This window comes from Ochotona princeps, chromosome 1 (genome assembly GCF_030435755.1).
Source record: "Ochotona princeps isolate mOchPri1 chromosome 1, mOchPri1.hap1, whole genome shotgun sequence".
NCBI classification, from domain to species: domain Eukaryota; kingdom Metazoa; phylum Chordata; class Mammalia; order Lagomorpha; family Ochotonidae; genus Ochotona; species Ochotona princeps.
This window is the reverse complement of record NC_080832.1, coordinates 56239962-56264237: the sequence shown is the minus strand read 5'-3', so window position 1 is coordinate 56264237 and position 24276 is coordinate 56239962. Positions and strand designations below refer to the sequence as shown.

General features: G+C 45.1%; 1 non-coding gene across 1 annotated transcript; it reads left to right on the top strand.

The window, feature by feature from the left end:
* Positions 1-15710: 15710 nt before the first annotated feature.
* LOC118758356 (U6 spliceosomal RNA) lies at positions 15711-15817 on the top strand. The gene has a single exon (XR_004995654.2). It is a non-coding gene; the product is annotated as a U6 spliceosomal RNA (small nuclear RNA).
* The last annotated feature ends 8459 nt before the right edge of the window (positions 15818-24276 follow it).

The following is a 24276-nucleotide window of genomic DNA, read 5'->3' as shown; positions in this document are numbered from 1 at the left end:
CGGGGAGCCCCTCCCCGGCGGGCGGGCCCAGCGGCGGCAAGAGGGAGCGGGCGGCGCTGTGCGTGCGCCAGGCCGGGCGTACAGCTCCCTCTGCAGGAGCGCCGGCCGCGCCCGCGCCCGCGCCCACCGGGCGCTCGGAGGAGCACGCCGCGGGCGTCCCGGTCCTCCGCCCGACCGCCGATCCCGCCCGTGGCCGGCGCCGAGGGTCCTCCGCGCACAGCTTGGCCACGGCCACAGGTCTGGGCCTGGCGAATGAACCTCATGGAGCCGATTCTCCCAGCTTCTCCAGCCTTTGGGTTGCTGGGCTCGGCTCGGCTGACCAACGGAGACCTTGCGCCTCCCCAGCCGTGGGAGCTGTGAGGACTTGGGATGACCCAATTTCCACGGGCCGGGAGTCCGGACCTCAGAGGAAACAAGGGACCGGGGTCTAAAGGACCCCGAAGGCGAAGCTTCTCCTCTCGCCGCAGCACCCCTAGTGGACACTAGGTGGGTCGGCATCCTGATTAAGAAGGGCACTGGAAGAATTCGAAGGACAATGCATGAGCCCTTATTGGAGATTCGTTGTTTGAAAGGAACTTAAGTTGGGAGAGCTGGAACCCATCTAGGATAATCAATTCCACATGTCGTTTCTTTCCTTCTCTTCCTGTGTTACATGTGTGTTTCCGGCGCACTTGCTCTTGATTCTGTGCGGGGTGGGGGTGGGGGGGGCGGGGGGAGGTAACAAGACAAGGTGCTAGACTTCAAACCCTCCGCAGTGCAGTAGCTGCATTTCCTTAGCCCCAGCAATAGTGTGTATCCCGGTCTTGCTTCCTGGACTACCTGCAGAACGGTTTTGGAGCCCACCATCGCTGCTCCATGCATGTGTTTCCTATCACTAACTTCTCCCAAGTCCTGGGAGAGGGCATGGGCGTGGCCAGGAAGTGCTTCTCATCCTGAATTCCCAGTGAATGTGGTCAACACTGGTCACCTGGGCGTAAAGTTTCTTGTCTGTTACTGTCCCAACGCCACGCCTTTCCCGTTGTCTAGCCTTTTAATTCCAGGTGGGATGTTTGATCGTGACCGTCTGCATCAGTTCCCATGCTTCCGTTCAAAAAACCCTCAGGTCCTGGGAAACTCACAGTATTGATGCACAACTGGTTAAATACACAGGGGAGGTTTAGCCCCTGTGCTGCACTCCAGTATCACTCCCGACTCCAGCCACCATCCTCTGCCCTCCTCCTGGCTGGAACCTGCCCCGGGGTGCTGCCACGCTTGGACCCACCTCCTATGCCCCTTGTGCGCAGTTCTCGAATAATCACTTAGGAACAGTAGTTCCAATAATAATGGTACTAGTAATTATGATTTTTAGGTGCCAGGAAATTGTGTTTTTTGAACTGCCTTGGATAAGAGCTAGTATTAGTGGACTGACATTATGGTATAGCCATATGGTTTAGCCACCTACCTGCAATGGCTTTGGAGTACCAGGTCCAATTCAGACCCAGCTGATTCCAATCCAGCCCCCCACTAAGGCACCTGGGAGAGCTGCAGAGGCTGGGCCCTGCCTCCCTTGTGAGAGAGCTGGATGGAGTTCTGTCTGTTGCTGCCATCGGGGAGTGAACCAGCAAGTGAAAGATCTCTTTCTTTCTGCCTTTCTGTCACTCTACCTTTCAAATGAATACAATAAATCTTAAAGAGAAAAACTAGCATTACTTTTATAGTTGAAGAAATCTGGGGCTGACATACCCGGGACTTCACAAATAGTTAAGAAAAAAAGGGGGGGTCTAAAATGGTGCCAGGATTCAAACTCAAATCCTCTCGTGCTAACACTCATTCTGAAGACACCGATGGTCTCCTTTCTCATAGATGAGAACTTCCTTAAAATGCCCACTCAGCTGGATTTGTGTTATTCGCAGGACAACTCAAACCGCAGCCACCCTCCGCTGTTCCCTTCCAGACATCTGGAGTCTCACTTCCCTAGGTCGCCAAAACTGCAAGTTTGGACATGACCCCCTGAATGTCACGGGCCACCAGATAGACCATCTGCAACTGCAAGGAGGTGAAGTGGAAAGGAAGTGAGCTCCAATCCTTTCCCATCGACCATACCATCCTGTTTCCTGAGTTTGTCAGATACTCGGTATGTGCCATCTCTTGTAAGCTTTACCACAAGTACCACTTCACAGACGAAGGAAGGGGACTTAGCATCTTTAAAGGAATTTCTACAAAATTATCACACAGCCAATCATCTGTTGACTACAAAGTTGACCCGGTCACAGAAAATGAAGAGAACGCATGCACCTGATTCATCACAGAAATGGAAGTACCACCTCCACAATACACTGGAAAGCACTTGGAGCACTGCTTTAACAGAAAGGGAAAATGTGGCGTGGTCCCTGAGAACTCAGGCTGTGTCCTGGAACACCTCATTCGCAGCACCTGAGTCCTTAGGGGTGTGGGACAAACAGGTGTTCACCTTTCCCCTGGGCCTGATCCCAGGCATGGTGCCCCACTCCGTCCAGCAGAACCACGCTCTGAAGGAGGCCCACACTTTGCAGATGCCTCAACCCTGCCCACACAGTGTTTGAGATCGGGTTTCTGCTAACTGCACAGCAGACTCAGCCAGGGTGTCGGGAAGGGTGCAGTTCATCTCACCCCTCCCCCATTTGTCAGGCTCTGGCTGCAATTACCTGGAGGAAGGAGTATCTTTTTAATGGCCCAATGGCTGCACCTGCCCACGGTGCCATCTTATTAGCAGCCCTCAGAGACTGATGTCTCTAACCCACCCTTTAACTCCAGTTTTCAGGCAGCCAAGTTGGTCTACTGCTGAGTTGGTGGGAAACAGCGATTTCCGACTACAATTCCCCAAAAATTCACGTTAGGGAAGAGCACCTAGGATAAGACTAAGGTTCTCTTTTATGCCTAGTGTTTGACTGACTACAGTATCACTGGACTAGGCACTGCTACACTATAGTCTCACTGCTTTTAATCTGTAAATTGCAGCAATTGGGTCAAAAGGTCTCAGAGAATGCTAACTGATCTTTGGTCATAAATGAGAGCTACAGTGGATCTATGGAAACCTCAAAACTAATCATTAAATAGGATTGATAATGGTGAGGCCAGGATTGGCCTGGTGTTGTGGCGCATTGGATTAGGCTACAGCCTGTGACACTGGCATCCCATACAGGAACCCATTCAAGTCCCAGGTGATCTGCTTCCAATCCAGCTCCCTGTTAATGGGAAGGCAGAAGAAGGTGGCCCAGGTACTTGGACGCCTGCCACTCATGTAGGACATGCAGAGGGAGTCCTGGCTCCTGACAGAGTCATTGGGCAGTGAACCAGTGGAGAGAGATTTCTCTCTCTCTCTCTCTCTCTCTCTCTCTCTCTCTCTCTCTCTCTGTGTGTAACAGACTGTCAAATAAACAAAACACATCTTTTTAAAAAATGGAAGTGTCCCAGGAGACTGCTGTCTGCATATTTCTGTCTTAAAAAGCAAATTTTCTTACCTACTTAAAAAGAAGCACCTATAGAAAGAAAGAGAAATCTTCCATCTACTGGTTCACTCTTCAAAGGGTGACAGATGCTGGGGCTGTACTAGCCTGGAGTCATTAGCTCGGAGTTTTCCAGGTCTTCCACGTGGGTTCAGGGGCCTGAGCTACTGAGCCATCCTCTCTTGCTTTCTCAGATACATTAGCAGAGAGCTGGATGGGAAGTAGGGCATCCAGAATTTGAACCAATGCCTATTTGGGGAGCTGGCAGGTGACAGGTGACAGTTTAGCCTGCTATGCCGCAATGCCAGCCCCTGTCTGTACCTCATGGACAGCTGAAGTTGAGATTGGGTGGACAGTGTCTAACCGTTGAAAGGATTTTATTCATAATTTTCTTCTGTGTTCAAGCCATTCACAAGGGCATGTTTGGCTTTGCGTGTCATTGATAAGTCTGCAGTCCGTGATAAACTCTTAGATCTGAAGTTTTCAGAACTATAACTATTGCCTTACAATATCTTCTATCATACAGGCATATGATTAAAAAGATGATGTGACATGTCTGCAGCCAGACTGTGGAATCAAGGCTTCTACCTCTCTCGCCCCTTCCCTATTTTTGCTTGGTTGCCTTGAGTACTGGAAGGGAAGGACAGGGCTGAGGGTGAGCAGTGGTGTAGCCATTAAATCGTTGCATAGGATGCCTGATCCCACGTCAGAGTGCCTGGTTTGAGTCCCGACTCCGCTACTTCCGATCCAGTCCTCTGCTAATGACACTCCAGGAGGCAGCAGATGAAGGCTCAAACATCTGGGTCCCTCTCGCCCATGTGGGAGACTTGGATTTCTCTCTCTCTCTCTGTTTCCCTCTCTCCCTCTTTCCCTCCCTTTCAAACCTGATGAAAATAAGTAACTTTAAGAAAAAGGATAGGACTGAATTCAGAAACAAATATATTTAGCAGAGAAAAATGGATAGAGAATGAAGCTAGTAGCCAGCATAGTAACACAGCACAAGCAGCCTTGATCTGCGTCGCTTGCATCCTATATAAGGAACATTGAGTTGAGTCCTGGCTGCTCAGCTCCTGATCTGGCTCCCTAATAATGCTTCCTGGCAAGCTTTGAAGTTGTTTCAAGTAGTTGAGCCCCCTGCCACCCGTGTAGGAGACCCTGATGGAGCCCCGGGCTGCTGGCTTCTGCCTGACCAAGCCCAGCAACTGAGGCCATTTGGAGACTGAATCAGGAATGCAAGATTGCTTTCTTTCTCTGTTTATCCCTCACTATCATCCTGCCTTTCAAAAAATCATCTTTAAAAAATGAAATTATAGTATTTTTCTACTGTAATTAATGCAAATTGTGCCATTTCTAGTAATATTCCTAGGTTAGGAGTGTTTTTTATCAGAAATGTGAAATCTTATTTGCTTCAATGTTATTAGAAGAAAAACCAAGTATGACCTTCATGTGTAAAATCAAATATTTTATGTTAAAGAAAAAAATAAATGACATATTATTCTGCTGTTTTTTTAAATATTTATTTACTTATTTGAATGTCAATTAAAAAGAGGGAGGAGAGAGGTAAATCTTCCGTCTACAGTTCACGCCTCAGATAATGGCCAGTGCTGGACCAAGCTGAAACCAGGAGCCAGGAGCTTTGTCAGGTCTCCTATGTGGGTGTCAGGGGCCCAAACGCTGGAGCCATCTTCTGCTGCATGTCCCAGGCTCATTAGCAGGGAGCTGAGTCAGAAGTGGAGCAGCAGGGACATGAGCCAGCACCCACAGATGATGTTGGCATCATACGCATTGGCTTCACCTACTGTGTATGCTACAATGCTGGCCTTTCATCTGTAAGGATAAATTCAGAACTCAGCACTAAAAGCAATTTAATTATTATGATATAAAACAGAGACATATATGTTCAAAACTACTTGTATGGAGTTAGAGAGGTAAGAGATTATAAAGGAACAAAGAGAGAAAAAAATGAGAAAGCTCAGCATGATGGAGAAACTGTATGATAGGCTTGCTAATGCTAGGCAAGGTAAATAGAGTATGGACTCAAATAATAATACGTGAAGGCATGCAGAAGCCAGCACTGGACCTTCTGGTGCAATGTGGTCTCCCTGTGCCGAAGGAAGATCTCTCGGCAAACAAATGGCCATATCTGAGTTTTCCCCCACAAACCACTGTCTTTGAGGTCTCCAAATTAATTCAATCAAACATGATTTAGCTCAATCAAAGGCTTTGTGAGGAAACTGCCCGCTAGCTTCATCTCTGTTCGCTGCAGCATTTTCACACTTCTGTGCTGGCCTCTGTATGCAAGGGAATACAACATTTCCTAAAGTCTCTGATTAGCTTATTCCTGGATATGTTCTACCAAAGGGGAAAAAAATAGATATTAGAAAGGGAAAGGGGTGAAAAATTCCCTTTCTAGTTGCTTAGGTTCTGCAAGAACCTGCGAGTCACTCAAGTCGTCTGAAGACACCAGCTCAGATGGGTCAGTGGTGGAGGACTGTGGGGCCCCAGTAGCACCAGCATCAACAAACCCAGCCATTTCAAAGGGGCTGTGGCCTCCATGGCTCTTGCGGCAGCAGTGAGAATCCAGGCTTTGGGCCTCCTACGCAGGAGTGGCAGTCATGAGAATAGTGGTGCTGACTCTGTAAATATCAGTGTGCTCATGGGCTGCATGACATGCGTGACACCCCGTGACTGACCCTTTGGCTGCAGGAGTCTGAAGAGTCAGGGTGACCTCCGCTGGTTCCAGATCTCTAGACAACATCACCTTTCTATTTTATAACCATGCAGGCCGGCCTATTTACAGAACAAAGCTCTTACATCAAATTCCTTCTGTCACCATTTTTTTTTAAACTTAGGCTTTTCTTTCCTATGAAAAGGAGCAAGAAGGAATAATATACAAGTACAATTTACAACAATATACAAATATATATATACACATACACACACATATATATATACATATATATATATAGGCTTGCTGAAGGTTGTACTTGTTTTCAATATCAGGTTGCCAAGATGCAAAGTGTTTCAAGACAAGAACATCTCCAAAATAGTAAGTTGCTAGAAAGCCAACGAATGACCCACTGAGCCTGGAAAAGGGAAAATATGACTCTTTGAAATGAAAAATAAATTGATAAAATTTTTAAAACCCATGGACAGGTTAGATTTTAAGTATGGATGTTCAAGAGAGAATTTAGTGAATGAAAACATCATTATTTTTCCATGGTATGATTCCTTAGAGAATGAAAGAATCTGCCAAGAAATTTTTCAAAATAATAAGGGAGTTATACATGATGGCTACAGAAATCAAAGGCATTTCTAGCAAACAATTAGACAAGTTGACATTTTAAAAGACACCCTGAAACAGTAATGCTATATCTAGGAACCAACCTTAAAAAGGATGTGAAAGACCATACTACAGAAAATGAGGATGCTTTGCTGAAAGATAGTAAAGAAAATACAAATAAATGGAGATTTATTCATGCTTATTCACTGGTTGCTATATTTAATGCTGAAAAGATGTACATTGTCCACACATTGAATTACAGATATAATGTAACCACAGTTAGAATCCCAATATTTTAGGTTTTTTTTGTGGAACCTGAAAATCAATTCTCTCATTTGCATGGAAGTAAGAATAAATATGAAATTATAGTAACTGCATGTACTTGAATGGCAATTGAAAAAGTTGCCAGTAGAGCAGTCAAAAATAACTGCACAAATAGCATGGAATTTTGACATGTGACTGTGGAGTTACTGTAAATTAATGGCAAATGGAGAGACTACTTACCAAGCAAGTTGGAATGCCTGTATTTACCTTTAGGGGGAAAGCAGTGCATGCCTGTCTCCTGCCATGCTCAGACTGCAGAAGGATTATAAGCTCAAACTGAACAAGCAAAAATCATTACAAGCTTTAAGACTGGTACTCGGGCCCGGTGTGGTGACCTAGCGGCTAAAGTCCTCACCTTGAAAGCACTGGGATCCCATATGGGCGCCGGTTCTAATCCCAGCAGCTCCACTTCCCATCCAGCTCCCTGTTTGTGGCCTGGGAAAGCAGTTGAGGACAGTCGAAGGCTTTGGGACCCTGCACCCGTGTGGGAGACCCAGAGGAGGCTCCTGGCTCCTGGCTTCAGATCGGCACAGCACCGGTTGTTGCGATCACTTGGGGAGTGAATCATCGGATGGAAGATCTTCCTCTTTGTCTCTCCTCCTCTGTATATCTGACTTTGTAATAAAAACAAAAATAGATCTTTAAAAAAATAAAGACTGGTACTCAAAAATAGACGAATATCTGTCTTATCTGAAGCTAAGCAAAAATTATTAAAAAAAGAAGTATATATTTATTTAAAAGCCAGCATTACAGAAAGAGAGGGAGAGATGGGGAGATCCTCTATCTGCTGGTTAACTGCAAAAGATGTTCACAATAGCAAATGCAGAGCCAGGCTGCACGCAGGAGACAGGAGCATCAGCCAGGTCGCCCACAAGCACGGAGGGACCTGAACACTGGGGCCATCTTCCGGTGTTCTTTTGGGCCATTAGTAGGAAGTTGGATTGGAAGTAGAGCAGCCAGGGCACAGCCAACATGCATATGGGATGCTGGCATTGCAGGTGTTGGCTTTACCTATTATGCTACAATACTGGCACCTTAGAAAAAAATTTTCTTGAACTTGGCATATAGAAAGGTCACCACAAAACAAAACAAAACAAAACAAAACAAAACAAAACAAAACAAAACAAAAAACAGATAAAGGGCCCCAGTGCAATGGCCTAGTGGCTAAATCCTCACCTTGCATGCACATGGATCCCATATGGGTCTGCTTTGTGTTCCAGCTGCTCCACTTCCCATCCAGTTCCCTGCTTGTGGCCTGGGAAAGCAGTGAAGGATGGTCCAAAGCTTTGGGACCCTGTACCCACACAGGAGACCTAGAAGAAGCTCCTGGCTCCTGGCTTCAAATCAGCTCAGCTTCAGCCATTGCGGGCACTTGGGGGAATGAACCAGCAGATGGAAGATCTTTCTCTTTGTCTCTCCTTCTCTCTGTATATCTGCCTTTCCAATAAAAATAAAATAAATCTTTAAAAAAGAGAAAAAAATCTGGATAGAGGTCTGGTTCCTCCTGTGGTTGTAGTAGGATAAGCCTCTACCTGTGGCAGCACTGACATTGCCCATGGGTACTGTTATATGTGACTGAGTCAATGATTTGACTCCGGTGTTAGAAGAGAAGTGGCGAATGTTATGGGGTGCAGCCAGTGATAGCCAGCACCCCTTGACAGTGAGCAAATGGAATGTGGCTGTGTCCCCCACCCTCTAAGCCCTCAGCCACCCCCCTCCACTACCTAGGTGTTCCCTCCTGCCCACTGTGACTCTCACCTAGCACCTGAGAGGGGGTGGTATAGCATTGTTGTGTAACCACTCTCCTCAATAGCCCCTTTAAAGGCTCACCATAGGGAGGGGCTCCCTCTCTTGGTCGAGTGCCTGGTCAGGTGCTTCCATTGCTCTGGACTCCCTAGGACAGGTAAATCCCCTGAGCATGGCCCCTGTGTGTCTGTACTCCTTACCCTCTGTGTACTGCTTAGATAGGACAATGAAGATAGCAATGTTGTTTCTGGTTTGTGCACTGTGGGGAGTTCCAGGAGAAGCAAGGCCTAGCAGTAGTGGAATGTGGGCAGAAAGGCGGGGGAGGGGTGAATGTCTGTAGCTTTGAAAGTGTTTCCAGGTTATTCGTTGCATCTCTCTTAGGATAACTTATATTGTTGGGGAAGCTGGGGCATAGGTCTTCAGCTTAATGGATGGACTTAAGAATAATGACCATTTGTTCCTTTTAGGATTATATTTGGTTGGATTATGATGGTTGGATTGCTGTATAGACTTGTGATCTGCTTATTTCTAGTATGCTCTATTATCACCAAGCTAAAAAATTCCTTAATAAACCTCAGACATGTCTGGTGTGATCTCGCTCGCACCCCGTAACAGTACCAGTTCAAGTCCTGACTGCTCCACTTCTGATCCAGCTCCCTGGGAAAGCAGTGGAGAATGGCCCAAGTCCTTAGGCCCCTTGTAGCCACATGGGAGACACAGAAGGAGCTCCTGACTTCTGGTTTTGGATCAGCCCTGCCCTAGTTTTGCTGCCATTTGGATCATGAAGCAGCAGATGGAATCTTTCTCTCACATTCTCTCCCTGTAACTCTGCCTTTCCTATTAAAATAAATGTTGTTTCTTTAAAGAACAGATTACTTTGTGTTAAAATAACTGAGTATGGAATCCAAATGATAACTTACAGAAAGCTAACATCAGCACATGACCTGAGAGCAAAATATTTGCTGCATATAAAAACAAAATTTCCTCTTGGGCTAAAATACGAGTAAACAACTAACAGGAAAATGGCGAAACCATATGAATAAGCATTTTACAGAAATGGAAGCACTTATGGTCGATAAACATCCAAAAATGAGCAAGAATAAAACTGAAAATAGGAATGAAGACAATGAAGTGTTATTTTACATCTGCACAATTAACAAAACACAGATAATATATCAAATATACAAGAGGATCTAAGTTCTTATATAATGGGGATGGGAATACCACTGCATTTAAGAGAACACCTAATGTCTTAAAATACAAAGCAAATAATAAGGAAATTAACTCGGAACAATTCCACTTTTATAGCAGGTGTGTTTGTTTATTTGGAAAGGTAGATTTACAGAAAGATAGGGAGACAGAAAGCTCTTCCATCTACTAGTTCACTCTCCCCAAATGACTGCAATGGTCAGAGCTAAGCCGATGTGAAGCCAGGAGCTTCTTCTGGGACTCTTGTGTGGGTGCAGCGTCCCAAAGCTTTGGGCTGTCCTCCACTGTTTTCCAAGCCATAAGCAGAGAGCTGGATGGAAAATAGAGTATAAACCAGCATTGATACGGGATCACAGGGCTTGGAAGGGGAGAATTAACCAATTGAGCCACTGAGCTGGGCCCTATAGTAGTTTTTTCATCCTTACCTAGCTAAAAAGCAAGCAGAAAAATTCAGTGAACAACTGAGCTGGACAGAATTGACAAACTTGATGAAATGTTTCTACCTAACAGCTATACATCACAATTGTTATTATGCACAGAAAGAACATTCTGAAAACCCCTTGACTATAAACACGGATGACTAAGCCAGTGTTTAACAGCGGGTTTGTGTTGAGACCAAACTTGATGCTTAAAATGTTTTCAAGTATGGAAATATTATAGAATAATAATACTGACATAATTGTGGTTTTGACTACAATAAGCTTAAGTGAGAGCTCTTAATTTGAAGAGCTCAGCATTTTTAGAAATTAAGCATTAGTGTGGTGTATCAGGCTTATCCTCCAACTACTAATGCTGGCATCCCATATGGGTATTGGTTTGTGCCCTAGCTGCTCTATTTCCCGATGCAGCTCTCTACGTACGCCCTGAGAAGAAACCTACACCCATGTGAGAGATTCAGATGTTCCTATAAACTGTTCAGCTCAGCTCTGGCCATTGCGGCCGTTTGGAGAGTGAACCAATTGATAGAAGACCTACCTATCTCTGTATCTCTCCTTATCTATAAAACCTTTCTTTCAAATAAAAATAAATTATTATTATTTTTTAAAATAAAGGACTGATGAGGCCTTTCAAAAGAGAAATAAAGAATCGACTTCTCCCTAGCTGTGGGCAACTGTTTACTTAGGCAAGTGTTACACTGCCAGATGGGTGCAGGCTGGTCAGTCTAGGCCATAGTCCCTGCCACTGAGTGTTGACACTGGGGGTGGGCCACATCAGAATGGGCTGCAGAACCTGCCAGCACATGCAAGATCCAGCTGAGAATAGACCTGGTAGGGGAGCTTAAGGAACTCCTTCCTAGGCTACAGATCTTGCTGGTGAGTGCAAGAGCCAGGGCTGGGGGTAGGCCAAGCCAGGCTGGGCTGTAGGACTTACTAGCATATATGTGGGCCAGTCTGTGGGGAGGTTGGGTTGGGCCAGTCCATAGCACACACTGGCACAAACAAGAGTCAGGACAGGGTACAGGCCAGTTTACATGAGGGCAGGAGCTGGGGGTAGGCAGGCTGGGCCAGGCTGCTGCACCTACCAGTGAGAGCTGGAACTGGGGGTGGACCAGGCTGCAGCACCAGCCAGCACCTCCCAGCAAATTCCAAGATAGGGGGCAGGGCATGGCAGACTGGGCCACAGCAAGAATTGGGGCTGGGAGTGGGCCTGGTAGGGGAACTCTGGGCACCCTGGCCACTGCTTCCACTGATGAACAGGAGAGCTAGGACTGGGGGTAGGCCTGGCTGTGCAGGACTATGGCAACCTGCTGGCCGGCACGTGGGCTGAGCCTGAGGGTGGGCCAGGCTGGGCCAGTCTGCTGCATCTGCTGCATCCACTGGAATCTAACTTGCATAATGTAGTTTTAACATTCTGAGAAATCAGCAAGAAAACTTTGATCAGGCCAGCAGAAAATAGGCAAAAGATCTAAGCAGGCTCTTTATAAAAAGAAGAAATCTACAAGGCAAATCAACACAAGGAAAGTTACTGAGTTTCACTAGTAATCAAAATTAAAAATTAAAAATGCAATGAGGTCCTATTACAAATCTACACATTAATTCTGAAAAAATCAAATGTATGGGAGGGATATAGAGCAAGGGAATTCGCCTTTTGTGCTATGTGAGGGAGTTAAGATTGGTAAAATCTATTTGGAAAACAGTTTTATTTCATAAAGTTGAACATGCACATGTTCTAGTAGTTCCAGTCAGGCGTATATTCTTAAGGGCAGCTTATATACACATACAAGAATGTTCGAAGCAGCATTTGTGCATAACAGGTGCATTCTAGAAACAAAGTATATGCCCATCAACAGTGGATTAATACAGTAGTTGCATCCAACGAGGTCTACAATACTTGCTATTTTAAAAGAAAAACGGTTGGAGTGAGACTTGAGCACCTCCTACATCCATATTTGAATCTTGGCTACTCTACATTTTTGACCCACGTTCCTGCGAACGTGTCTGGTAGGTAACTGCCAATGGTCCACATGGGACAGTGGACTGAGTTCTGAGTTTCTCACTTCTGCTTGGCCCTGTCTCGGCTGTTGTAGTTGGGGAGTGTACCAGCAGATGGAAGATGCCTGTCCCTCTTTTCCACATCAAATAAACAAATCAATCTTAGGGGCAAAAAAACTCTTGATATTTGCTTAACAAGGAAAAAAAGAAACTGAAATAAAACTGATGTAATTGCTGAACTTGAGACAGACATTGCTTTAAAACTAGGAATTCTAGTTGTCAAAAGAGCTCTTTGAAATTAAATGGGTAACAATACTATGTCAATTAATTCCATAATGATGTAAATTGTTGCTGATGGTATGTTGGAGCTTTTAATTGATCTGGATGATACTCTGCTGGCTCTGCCTTCAGACCAGAGAGGGTCTCCCTAAGAAGCCATTGAACTTGACTGGACAATAAGATGCTGGACTCTATTTTTGGTAAATGCTTGCAAAGAGGGAATCTCAACTGAACTTGAACTGTGGTTATGCAACAAGGTGGAGGAATACACCATGGGGGGAGGGTACGGGGAGGGGTGGGGAGAATCCCAGTACCTATGAAACTGTGTCACATAATACAATGTAACAATGAATAAGTTTTTAAAAAATTAATGAATAATGAAAAAAAAAAAGAAATTAAATGGGTAAATGGGCCTGGTGCGGTGGCCTAGCGGCTAAAGTCCTCACCTTAAAAGCGCCAGGATCCCATATGGGCGCCAGTTCTAATCCTGGCAGCCCAGCTTCCCATCCAGCTCCCTGCTTGTGGCCTGGGAAAGCAGTGGAGGACAACCCAAAGCCTTGGAACCCTGCACCCGCATGGGAGACCTGGAGGAGGTTCCTGGCTCCTGGCTTCAGATCAGCGCAGCACTGGCCGTTGCAGTCACTTAGGGGGTGGATCATTGGAAAGAAGATCTTCCTCTCTGTCTCTTTTCCTCTCTGTATATCTGACTTTGCAATCAAAAATAAAATAAATCTTTGAAAAAAAAAAAAGAAATTAAGTGGAAAAAATTAGGAAAAAAGCAACAGTGTGCCAACTCAGAGCTGTTGGGGGCTGGGTGCCAGCCTCCGTGGTCAGGCACGTAAGGTAGAAGCAATGGTCAGCCCTCAAGTGAGAAGCAAGATTAAAGGATACGGTTAGGGCTTTTAGTTTGCCAACTCTGAAAGGTCGACGCCAAAGGCGAGCTGCAAGGCGCAGCGTTTAGAGCCAGGAAAGCAGTTGGCGTCAGCAGTGAGCCTTGTCTCAGGAAAGGATGCCCAAAGGGGCAGGAGCCCTGGAGGAGGTCAGGAGTGCTGGAGGCCTCCTCGCAGCACAGACAGCAGTCACACCAGCTCCCCCTTGTGTTTATTCCAGGGCCTGCAGCCAGACAGTAGGGCTTGGCTGTTTGTTTCTTCCACGGATGTTTCTCAGTGTGAGTGCTGGTACGCATGCTGCCTGCAACATGATGGAGAGCTCCATTTTTAAAAGCTTAGACTATTCCACGGGGTGGGAAGAGGTCCAGCAGGAAAGCCCCTTTGAACCCCGACTGAGCAGCCCCCCAAGAACCACAGCGCGACTCTGACTGTATGTGTTTCCCAGAGCTAGTGCATGGCAGTGAGACCTCTGAGCTTATACTAGTGTCTCCTCTCAAAACTTGCTCTCCCCAGCTCGAGACACAGCAGCAGGGCCTTTTTTCACAGTTCAGATGGGCAGGGGGCTCCAAGAGAAACTTCCATGGTAAATAAACCGCCTATGGGGACAAAGCAAACCATTCGTAACACAGCAAATTGTTTTGAAAGGGGAAGCCTCATGATAGGGGTGCACGGTGGATGAAGAAGCGAGCACAGTCCTTTCACCTTGGAACGGGGTGGGAAGCCCTGGGCTAACTCAGCTGGCAGTGGGTTTGGGCTAGCCGGCTTTCTCACAGTCCGTGATGCACTGGGCCAGCCTTCTGCACAATTGTGTCAGAAGACGAGTGCAGGCTTTCACCAGGGCGGAATCTGGGGCTAGTTGTAGATTCTCGAAGGGTCTCTGGAGTCAAAAAGGAACCAGCTGCCTACTTGCCTGTGGTTTTATTTTTAATTGAAGCACAGACGGATGCCTGTCTTCATGTATCTAAAACCTACTCATCAGAGGGGTGGTTGTCTTGTTATCCATCCTCTCAAAACATTCTGGATCTCACAGGCATCTTCCCAGATTCCTTAGTCAGCTTCTGAGCCAGGGTTGGTACTTGAATCTGCCAAACTCTTGAGAAGTCCCAGCCATTTGCTATTGACCACACTGCCCTCTGCTGACCAAACTCAGATTTGCTAAATGCTTTTATTGCAAGCTGAAGTGGCCATTGTATCAATGTGTGAAACTCTGATAAGAGCTTCACTGTAGATCAACTGCTTGCCCAATTTCTATCACCCTTGGTTCCTTTTCCTGGTTCAATATAACTTATGCCTTTGAATAGCTTTAGAAAACATTTCCTGAGGTTCCTGGAAAGGGAGGTGCTCCCCTTTTAAGTTCATTTACCTGATCATGACTTAATGCCTGCTTTGACATTTTCTTGTAAGATCAAGGTTTGAGATCTATTCTGTTTTCTAAGGCATGGATCTTCTTTCTTGGTCTTCAAGTATGTTGACCAACATACAATCTTATAAACAATTTTTAAAAAGAGGTTAGCAAGGGGCTGGTACCATGGAGCAACAGGCTAATCCTCCACCTGTGATACTGGCATCCCAAATAGTGCTGGTTCTAGTCCTGGCTGCTCCACTTCCTATCCAGCTCCATGCTAATGGCCTGGGAAAGCAGCGGAGGATAGCTCAAGTCCTTGGGCTCCTGTAGCCACATGGGAGTCCTGAAAGAAACTCTTGACTCCTGGGTTTGGATTGGTACAACTCTGGCCGTTGCAGCCATTTTGGGAGTGAACCAGCATATGGAAGACCTCTCTGCAATTTTGACTTTCAAGTAATAGATACAATTTTTTTTCTTAAAAAGTATGTGTGTATGGCTGTGGGTGGCGGTTAGAAAAGCTCTCTGGAGTACCCTAGAAGTCTTCACATTGATATCAGTTGCTTTCTGTCTCTTCCGATTAAGACTGACCCCACAAAATCACCTGTAATTTCTAACAGCGCTTATTCTGTGTATTTAACCCAGGACTGTCTTCTCCCTAGTCCCCTCTAGAAAAAAATATTTTAAAAAATTATCTCTCACATAAAGTAGTGTACTATAATATCTCAAAGTATCAACAAAGTGCTCGCTTCGGCAGCACATATACTAAAATTGGAACGATACAGAGAAGATTAACATGGCCCCTGCGCAAGGATGACACACAAATTCATGAAGCAGTCCATATTTTAAAAACAAAGTCTCAACAAAAATAGGGTTTTCTTTGCTCTATATCCCTTTTCTACCTTCTTTGACTTAGCCCGCAAATTCTAGTATCAGAATATTTGTGTACATGTAGTTGTACAAATACATATCTTTTCACAGTTTACACCAGCTTCTAACAGGCTTCCACAAATCTAGAAATATTGGTTGGTGAGACCATCCAAGCCTTCTGAAATCTTGGCCATACCTTCAAGTAGGTGGGACAAGAATTGCCCATCCATTTCCTAACTGGTTAAGTGATCACCAATAGGAACCTTTTACCTGCAGGTTCCCACCCAACAAAGAGGGAGTCAGAGAATGCTTAAAATCCCAAGACCTTCCTTGGTTGGCGCCTCTCCCTTTCTCCTCTCCAGAGGCACGCCACCTCCTGGTTCTCCTATTCCGTCTCTTTTCCCACTCACCTGATCACTTCACAAATAAAACTTCACTGTCTGCAACCGGTTCCTGGCTTTTTACTTCCAAATCAAGCTGAGGAAAGAAGCCACCGAGCTTTTCTGCTAACAGTTGGATTTTTATTTGTTAGCCTAGAGGAGTTGATATTCCACTGAAATCTACTATCCTTCAGATGAACACTTTGGCCTAATTTCAAAACTGACCTGAAGCCACTTTATTTATGAAAACTATTTTGCATCGGTGCCAGTTTTATTTCCTCTACAATGACCTTTCTGGATTGTTCCAATGATCACTCATGGGAAAAATTGCACTTCCTTTTTTTAGGAGATTTATTTATTTGAAACCCACAGTTAGAGAGAGAAACTGGGATACACAAAGAGAAAGATCTTCCATCTGATGGTACTCACTACAGATGCAACAAGGACCAAGGCTGGGCCAAACCAAACCTAGCAGTCTGGCGCTTCATCCAGGTTTCCTACAAAGGGAACAGTGGCCCAAACACCAGGGCCATCTTCTGCTGCTTTTCCCAGGCCACCAGCAGGGAGCTGGATAGGAATTAAAGTCACTGGGACACGAACCAGCTCCCATGTAGAATGCCAGCACTGTAGGCATGGCGGTTTTTCTCACTAAGCCATAACATCAGTCCTGAAAAACTGTACTTCCTATGCATATGAAAGTACTGGGAGAGCCGACAAAAGGCAACCACTTTAAGGCTAAAATGCAAATAGAAGGTCAGGCATCAAAATTTCATCCAGATTTTCCAAAATGCAAGTCATTCTCAAAGAAAATAGCTTCTCAACATATATATATATATATATATATATATATATATACCAGTAATATCAATGGTATTAAACAGAGCAATTAGAAAAACAGAGCCTGATATTATGGCTCAGTGGCTAACTCCTTGCCTTGAACACGCCGGGATCCCATATGGGTGCGGCTTCATGTCCCAGCTGCCACCATTTCCAATCCAGTTTCCTGGGATTGTGGCCTGGGAAAGCAGTCGAGGATGGCCCAGAGCATTGGGACCGGGCACCTGCATGGGAGACCCAGAAGAAGCTCCCGACTCCTGGCTTTAAACTGGCTCATCTCCAGCCGTTATGGCCATTTGGGAAGTGAATCAGCAGATAGAAGACCTTTCTGCCTGTCCCTCCTTCTCTCTGTATATTTGTCTTTGTAACAAAAACAAAATCTTTAAAAAAATAAAGGAAAAACAGGTAAGATCAGGTATCATTCTCAAACATCATCTCAGATCCTATTAGAATTTGGATGGTCACTTCAGGGGCAAGTATTTCACGTATTGGATGGTCACTTCAGGGGCAAGTATTGTCACTCCAGTTCCCAAGACAGGTGCTGGATGTTCAGTTATAAATCATGTTCTCAGCGAGCCGAGGTTCAGGAGTGGAAGTCGTAAGCACCTGTCATCTAATGCCAGGGTCTCTACAGGCCAGGGGGCTGGGAGGAGGAGGGCACAAGGCCACTCAGCACAGCCTTGGAGGAATCAGGAGGCGTTCTCCAAGGTGATGGATGAGGTCCGACCTGAAATTTGAAGAATGAAGAATAATCAACCTCAAACAAGTGTGAACCAAGTGGTGAGGGGTTGGTACAGGGTGCTTCCTAAGGAAATGCTGAGGTTGGATTGGTACAGGGTGCTTCCTAAGCAAATGCTGAGGTTGGATTGGTACAGGGTGCTTCCTAAGCAAATGCTGAGGTTGGAGAAGTTGGGGAAGGGAGGGGACAGTGTGGTTGCGATCTGCAGAGCAATGTGGGAGGGAGAGGCGAGACTAAAGAAGGAAACTGGTGAAATTCCACTGGTCGCCTCTGTTCATTGGAATCAGAAACTGCAAGAGTTATACCCTGGCTTACGGAAGACAGCTTCCACAGGGAGAGCCGGATGATGTCCAAAGTGTGACAAGAACTGTAGTCAGGGCAGGCCTTGTAGCTATAGCAGAGCTCCCCAAAATTCAGCAACTTAAAGAACAGGAATTTATTTCTCTCTTATTTTCCATGACCAAAGGGCTTCAAGGCAGCAAGTAGAGGTAGGAAAGCAGGAAGGAGCGCGCTGTAGAGACCCTAGCTAACTACAGAGGTACCTTTTTTTTAAAAAAAAAAATATTTATTCATTTGAAAGAGTCAGAGAGAGATTTTCCACCCACTGGTTCACTCCTCAACGGGCCATAATAGCAAGGCATGGGTCAGATTGAAGCCAGGAACCAGGATTTTTATCTACATCTCCCACATGGGTGCAGGTGCCAAGTACTTGGACTATCTTTTGCTGCTTCTCCAGATGCATTAGCAGAGAGCTGGATTGGAAGTGGGGCAGGTAAGACTCCCATCAGTTCCCTATCTGCTGTGCCACAATGCCAGCTGCAAAATCCCATCTGTAATATGTGGCTACCAATGTCACCACTCCCGGCTACCAGGAGGAGAGAAGGGAATGGTGAAGTGAACGCTTTTATGGCACATGCCTGGAAGTAGCACACATCATTGGCTGTCACATTCCAGTACTAACGGTCACACCGCGCATTAAGGGAACCTGGAAAATGGGAGCCCAAGTTGTTTGCCCAGGAAGAAGGGGACGTGGACTTGGAGACATGTAATGGTCATACAGGGAGGAGCTGGTTCTGTGAGAACCATTGTTTGTGCCATCTCCTCTCAGCCCCCTGATTGGTTCCTCCGACCATCCCATGGGTCCTTACCTTCAAGTTCTCATTTGCTCATGCAGATGGATAGTGTCTCTTAGATTACTGGTCCTAACCCTGGCCACCTGTCTTTCTTGCACTAATTTCATGCTTTCGTTAGTCGCTAAGCAGGCTGTTTGCTTGCCCGGCCCAGCCTGTTGGAAGCAGAGTCCAATCCAGCTGGTCAGTTGGGGTAACCAGAAATGCTGGTTTGTGACTCAGTAGGTGGCACTCTGTGTCAGCAAAACATGAGCTGTAAAGCAACACACACATAATCCACACCTGGACTCAATCACGCTCAGGATCACAACATTGGCTCACTTGGCCTACTTCCTCAAGACTCTACTTTCAAAAGAGTAGCCACACCCACACTGACCAATGGACTATTCAAAACGGGGTGGCAGCATGCGCTGAACTGGTGCCAGTAAAAATGCTGCCTCTGTGTTGATGTCACCTTCCCCACACTCAGGAGTTGGACCTGACTGAGCTGGAAACCATGGTGAACAGCTCTCCTCTGGGTTTCTCTCCCCAGTGCTGGAGAAGGAGCTCTGTGAGACTTTTTTCTTCATTCTTCCCCTGCCCCCCACCTCACCTTTCTAATGGAGCTACTACTTTCCTAATTGCTGATTAGTCCTATCGGGAAGTCCTCATGCTCTCCATCAAAGGTCTTATTGTCTGTCAGTCTTATTTTTGCTTATATGTCATTTTGCTCAGGTATCTTTCCCCTCAGTGATGCCTGTTGGCTCACTTTGCATAGCACCATTTGGAGGTGTGGATTCTATCCAGATGCGGACACACCTCATGTTATCAAGACTTTCAACTGGCATCCAAACAGAGCACGGAGGCTCAGGGAATGTTTGCTGACAAGAATTTGCTTTTTATTTCTGTGCATCCCTTGTGTCTGTCTCCTCTCTGTGTGAAAATTCAGAGATCTTTCAAATCCTATGTCAGGGCTCTTGATTCATCCAGATATGTACTATTATGAAAGACCAAATGGGTCTCCCTAGAGCAAGGAAGTCTGTATGTGAAGGCTTTGTAGTTTTGTCTTCATTTCTTATCTGCACCTCACAGAAATACAGGAACTGATTTTCCCTAAAGACAACTGAAGCATTATAGTATAGGAGAGATTAATATTTTGATAATGTCTGAAAATGCTGCGTGGTTATTACCAATTATTTGGTTTGGAAGTATGGTTCATATTAAGCCATATGAGTATAATAGCTTTTTTTTCATCAGTAATGCTCATCTCTTATTTTTGCTAGTTCTTTTTTAAAGATATTTCCTCCAAAACATCTCTTCCAAGAAACCTTTCTTCATTCACCTCTGCTTGACCCATTGTTTCTTTGTATTTTCCATTTGGATCCCAGATGTGGCCTGGCCCTCGCATCAGGAATTCTAGTCCAGGTAATACTGAAGTACCAATCTCCAAACTGAAATCAGTGAACAGCATCTCTGTCTCACGCTCCCTGTCCCATGGGTGTCAGTGGGGAGCTTTGTGTGTGCATGTGTGGTCTCGGGCACCAAGACCAGATCCACAGAGGCCCCATCCCAACATGTGTTCTGTGATCCCTAAGGCTGAAGAAAATGTAGCAAAACATACATTGGCTTCTGAATCTCCCTATTAGAAATGACATGTCACTTCTATTAATATTTTATTCGCCAAAGAAAGTCATATGGCATAATTAACTAAAATCAAGAAGATGTAATAGATAGGTTAAATAAACATATTTCTTGATTCTGAGTAAGTCTTACAATCTTAGACTTCTCAGATATCTCAGAGCCGTAGGAAGGATAGGTGGGTGCTGTCTTCATTTTACATATAAGGAAATCAAACATATTATATAAGATTTATTTGGTATGTGAAAGTCCTAGTTACAGAGAGGGAAAGCCAGAGAGAGAGAGAGAGACAGACAGACAGAGAGAGAGAGAGAAACAGAGACAGAGACCATTGACTGGTCTGCTATCTAAGTGGCCATAATAGCCAGGATTAGCCTAGTCCAAGTCCAGGAGCTTCCTCCAGGGTGTCCTATTGAGTAGCTAGGGCTCAAGCACAGCAGCCATCTTCCGCTGCTCTTCTCATGCCATTAGCGGAAGCCGGATTAGAAGTGGGGCAGCCAGGACACCAAAGGGTGCCCCTATGGGATGCCGGCATCACAGGTGGTGGCTCTACTTGCTGTGCCATTAACATTGGCCAGCAAGTTAAATATTTTTAAAGCCCAACAACTGCCCTTTGATTAGGTTATCATGACTGCTGCTTTGCCTTTCTAAAGAGTTCTCTTCAACTTTTCAGTATTCTATTCTTAAGCTCCCATCAATGAGTACCCATTATGTACCACCAGCTGGCAGTTCAGAGGATAGAAAGCTGCATTTCTGCAGCTTTCCTGCCCTCAGCAGCTGTGAGAGCTCCAACCCCTTTCCTGAGTCTTCCTTCTCCATGGATTCCAGGAGCTTCTTGGGAGATTTACACTGCCCTGCTGACCGCTGTGGCCAGCCTGGTGCCACGTGGCATTCTGTCCTTGCCCTTGCTCTCCAAGGCAGCCGTCCTGGCTTTGGTGCTGATGTTGAAGGGAGCTATGCCCTTCCCAGGGGCATGATGGTGTCTGTGACATAGGCCTCCGAGGACATCTGCAGTGTCCGGAAAACTGTGACAAGTTTTTCTAGTTGCTGTGGACTCTTTTTTTTTCTTTTTTAAATTATTTTGCATTATGTTACAGTTTCATAGGCTCTGGGAATCCCCCCACGCCCCTCCCCCCTGGTGGCTTCCTCCACCCTGATGGACTCTTGTATCGGCTCTTTAAACATGAGCCCTTGGTGATACTCCTTAAGCTGTGCTCAGCAGCTCCCATAGCCTCTGGCATCAGACTCTCCTTACAGAGTTGAGTTCTTTCCCAGAATCTCCCCCAGGGCTACTCACGCTCACAGACACGGTTGCTACGGTATTTTTCAGAGAGGCAATGGTTAGTTTCTCTATAATATGGCAAAAAAAAAAAATAAGTTTAACAAATAGAGTGAATTTACGCATATCAGGATTTCCTGGTGTCATGTGAAGAGGAACACATGTCTCAGGTGCTCTGCTACCTACACGAAACCAAAAACTGCTAGTGGAAAACCAACACAGTTCTCCAGGGTTGAAACCTACACTCTAGTCTCTTCCCTGTGTCCTTATGAATGGCCTTGGGGGAATCATCTATTCCTCCAAAGCTCCTTTATCATATAGGAAACGGAAAACATATGACGGGTAGGTTTCTGAGGACTTTGCAACTGGGAAGGTTTGTGATTCAACTATTGTCAACAGGTGGCAGCAAACCCCCAACTTTTGGTGAGTTAAGATCCAGGAAGGCTGGATGCCTTTGATTTTAGTTCTCAAAGTTTCAGAATTAAAATATGTTCATTTTAAACATGGTAAAAACCCGAAAGATCCACAACGGAGGATGTTGAGTGGGAGGAGTGTGTACAATGCATGTTGTAAACGAATCAAAAAGTGAGGCTTTAAGAGGAGTAAATTTCGTAACAACAGAATTTAGTGTTTCTCTGGTTCTTTTAAATGTGGCTAGCGGTGTCGGGATGCCAAAACTGCCATATAACATGATATTCACGATGCATCCTTTCTATCTTGGTTTTAACACAGATACGTAAAGATGAACTAACAGCTTCAGGAGATTCTTTTTAAATGTCTTTAAGCTTGGTATTTTAATATGAAATGCATGGGGGGAAGTTAATACATATGCAACATTACAATGCCATTACATTTTTACATCATAGCTCATATCGCACTAAAATCAGTCCTAAAGAACCTTCGTAAATGTATAAGCTTATCTGCTCATTACTTTTTTTCTGCTTCTAATAGTTTGAAACACATTGGAATTTTTGGAACTTTGAAATTGCTGCCATCTTCCAGTTTCTTGCAAAGAGCTAAAATATTAACTTGAATATATATATGGATAATTATCAAAATGTTGATGTGAATGCATTTATGCCATTGTGTTCCCTTTCATTTAGTATTGCTAACAATATAATGATATATAAAACTGGACAAAATGCTATGGGAAGGACTGTTGAAGGTAGGAATTCTAACAAGTGAATATCTAAACAGTGAATGAATGTTCAAAGACAGGTTTGAAAACTATTGTTTTGGGTTCTTCCTGAATTACAGACATGCATTTTCAACTGCTTCATCAGACTTATGCTACTTTAGTACAGACAAAAAGGAACTTGTAATATATTTATAGTTTTTAAAAAGATTTATTTATTCTAATTGCAAAGTCAATATACAGAGAAGATGAGAGACAAAGAAGAAGATCTTTTGTCTGATGATTCACTCCCTAAGCGGCTGCAACGGCCAGAGCTGTGCCGAGTCAAATCCAGGAGCCTGGATCTTCTTCCAGATCTCCCAAGCGGGTGCAGGGTCCCAAGGCTTTAGGCCATCCTCAACTGCTTTCCCAGGCCACAAGCAGGGAGCTGGATGGGAAGCGGGGCAGCTGGGATATGAACCGGTGCCAATATGGGATCCAGTCATGTATGAAGCGAGGACTTTAGCCGCTAGGCTACTGTGCTGGGCCCTATAATGTTATTTTTAAAAGATTTTTTTTAAAGTCAGAATTACAGAGAGAAAGAGGGGCCTATCTTCCATCTGTTGGTTCACTTCCCCAGATGGCTACAATGGGCAGTACTGGGTCAAGCCCAAGCCAGGGGAATCTTCCAGGTCTCCCAGATGGATAACAGTGACCAAACACTTGGGCCATCTTTCGCTGTTTTTTCCCCCCAGGCTATTAGCAGGGAGCTGCATCAGAAGTGGAGCAGGTGGGACACAAAACCAGCACCCATACAGGATTCCAATGTACTGTGTGGAGGCTTTACTTGCCATACCACAACACCAATGAGCAAGTAAATTTTTTTAAAAAGGTTTGTTCTACCACTACTAGATAGAAAACAAGCTCGTTCTTCGTTGTCTTCCTTTAACTTCATTTGTTGCTCTTGATCTAATTTTCCTCTGGGAAGGAGAAATTATAAAAGGACTAATTATGTCCTCTTGATATGTTAGGAATTTCCTAGCATAATATCATCTCAGTTTTCTAATTTGCAGGCTGAATAAGTGAGAGTTCCCCTGCTGGGACAGAGAATTGGGATCTGGGAGGCTCTGTGCCACATTTAACAGACCTGCTGGACAAACTACCCGTTATCTTGTGATTTATTTGATTATGCAATGCCTTGTTCCTAAATGAATTTGAGGCAAATGACTATAGGTTTTTGAAACCAACTATATGTCAGAAGCAATATGTGGTCTTATAATAAATGTGTTCTGTCCCTCCCCCATCCACCCAGGGGAAATAATAGGAAACTGGTAAGTTCCT